We start from the raw sequence: 2,867 nt of genomic DNA, 5'->3' as shown, positions 1-2,867 counted from the left end.
ACATATTAAGTGAGCTAGGTTGCATGTTCCCGAACGACGATTAGTGATTGTGTTATGTATGATAAAGATTGAACATGAGTTATGTATGTATGATTGTGCTATTTATGAATTTTTATTGAGTTAATCCACATTTTTTTTTGAGTTAGTCTGCATGTTCAACTTTATCTTGTTACCAAAAACGTAAATGATAAATGTTAAAACGTAAATGATAAAATGTTCAAACATATATTCTAAAACGTAAATGATAAAATGTTCAAACATATATTCTAAAACATAAATGATAAAATGTTTAAACATATATTCTAATTTTCATTTAATGAAATACAAGATGATTTGATAAATGATCTATCAATGTGTTCCCAATGCTTAATATGTTCTGCATAAGTTATTTCTCATGTCTTTGCACACTCACTACAAAAGTCTCTCCATTTTTGTGAGGTAGGTGGCAAAGGACAATCAAACTTCAATTTGATCTGAACAAAAAAATATTAAACATTAATTTATTTGAACAACAAAATACTAAACATTAATTTATTAAACAATATTACCAATCATAAATTTTACCTGTACCCAATGATTTTCATTGACGAATCCAATTACTAGTAAAGAGATAAGAGAAGACTCTTTCGGTCGTACTTTGTTTAACGAAAACAATGTCATATTCATATTACGAGACAACTACACCAATATGACATTATATCGTGTTGCTATCACGTAACCCAAGTCTGGTATAGTCATCCACTTATCTTTTCCTTGAGCACCCAATCATGAAATTTTTAATGAGTTTCGCACTGATTCAACATTGTCATTGAAAACATTGGAATAAAGTTCTTGATGTAGATTGATCTCTTTATCCAATTGTGTTCGAACTACATGACAAGATTCTTAAGTCCAACCTAACAATGTTGTAACTGCGCGAAATCCAAAATTTCCATCAGACACAACATCTATTATGTCCTCAATATACTGATGTATAAAAGTAGGGAAATGTATCTTATATGGGTGCCTAGTAGAACGTTGAGATGGTGCTGATTGATTTGTAGAATGTTGAGATGGTTGTCTTGCAAAATATTGTGTTTATTGATTTGCATAATGTTGAGATGGTCGCTTTGAAGATTCTTGAGAGGCATCAACATACTCCCAATATGAAGGATCACGAGGAGTATTAAATTATTTTTTCTTTTTACTAGCTCCCTTGGTTTTCACCTATCAAGTGGTGCAAGTATTGATGTTGTATGTGGAAATACAAGTTCACGTACCTTTGCCATAAATATCATTTGACCAACAATATATTGCTTCTTCATGTACGCTTTCATTGCTTCCACCTCTTCAGAAAAGTTATATTCTGATAAAGATTCTTCATCCTTGAATTCATGCTCAATGCTTAATTTTCTCCAAAAAAACATAAATGTTATCCATTACTTCATCTTGTTTATCCTTTTTCACAAGATGAAGGATATAAAAGGATAGACAAGATGAAGTAATTGATAGCATTCTGTTGTATAGATGTTGCATTTCTGTGTGTAGTACCTAAATTTTATCCGACCAATGAAAAATAATTCTAAAAATTAGGTAAAAATATGTTTTATAAACATTTTGCACTTATTATTATTAAGTCTAAAAATTGTCATTTTATAAATCTGATACAATTTTTAATATATCTATGAGTTTCTATTACGTTACTTTTAATACCAAACAAATTATAATAAAATAAAATACTTAAATAAAAATGTTTCCAGCTAGCAGGCGTACGTTTTTCCTCCTACATCTACATGCCTTTTCTTTTATCATTCCCCATTTTTTAACTTTCGTCCAATTCTCATATCTTTATGTTTTCATGCTGCAAGCTTCCTTGCAGCAGCACCCCTCCCCCTTATTTATTTTTACTTTTTTTGTTTTTTTTAATCCAATAAAGATATTATTTTCACCATTTGAAGACTTAATCAAAAAGGTTAACCACTTATTTCTTTAATTGTTTGAGGTTGCTTAATTTTTACTCAAAAACAATAAAAAATCCAGAACTTAAATTTATTTCTCAGATTCATCATTTAAGGCTATAAATTGAGGACGAAAATTACTAAAAAAAAAAAGGAGCAAAAAATAGAAAATAGAAAAGAATAGGAGAAAGAGATTATTCTAAACGAAATTTAGAAATCCAATAAGTTTTATTTTTTTCAATACATCTACAAAAATCATCCACCATAAAAGCAAAAATCCAGAAAAGTAAAACATAAAAATCAAACTCATTTTTGTATCTCACCAGAAAACTATTTCAATCAGAATTTTCAACAAAAATCAAAGAAACCATAGAAAAAGAAGAGTGAGGAATATTACTCTTGTCGGTATAGACCACCGTTTCTGTTTCCATATCTCATACCGCCACCGCCGCCATCTCCGGTTGACTACACGGGCCTTCGTTAACAGACCACCGCACTCCTCTGCAAGCCACTCCAGCGCAGGTCGCCCCTGTACACAAAATCTTCTGTCATCATTCTTCCTCTCCCACATTTATACTCTTTTTATGGAACGTTTTTTTTACTGAACTTTTTTTTTCCTGCTGGAAATCGCCGCGGCACCACACTATGTCTCCATTCTTACTTTAGGTTTAGGTTAATATATATATAGTTAGTGATTTAGGCTTATCGTTAGTTTTTAGCTTTTAATATTATATATGTATATATGTTTACGTTTCCATTCCATTATATGTAAACATTACTATTTTATTATTATGATTTCTTTCATTAAAGAAAATATTTTACAAGACATCTTATTAATCTTAAATATTTATAATACGTGAGTTGTGACAATTTGATGATCTTAAACTTTAAATTAATAATCTTTTAATAAAATTGGATTGATCAAGATAT

The 2,867-nt window shown here is 29.8% G+C and overlaps 1 long non-coding RNA gene across 1 annotated transcript; it reads right to left on the bottom strand.

Moving 5' to 3' along the window:
* Positions 1–206: 206 nt before the first annotated feature.
* LOC140919162 (uncharacterized) lies at positions 207–2,633 on the bottom strand. Its single transcript, XR_012161756.1, has 3 exons — positions 2,335–2,633; positions 565–1,530; positions 207–473 (listed from the first exon to the last, which is right to left on the bottom strand). It is a non-coding gene; the product is annotated as an uncharacterized lncRNA (long non-coding RNA).
* Between the last annotated feature and the right edge of the window lie 234 nt (positions 2,634–2,867).

Source organism: Cicer arietinum, unplaced genomic scaffold (genome assembly GCF_000331145.2).
Source record: "Cicer arietinum cultivar CDC Frontier isolate Library 1 unplaced genomic scaffold, Cicar.CDCFrontier_v2.0 Ca_scaffold_5737_v2.0, whole genome shotgun sequence".
Classification (NCBI taxonomy): Eukaryota; Viridiplantae; Streptophyta; class Magnoliopsida; order Fabales; family Fabaceae; genus Cicer; species Cicer arietinum.
This window is presented reverse-complemented; position numbering and strand designations above follow the sequence as displayed.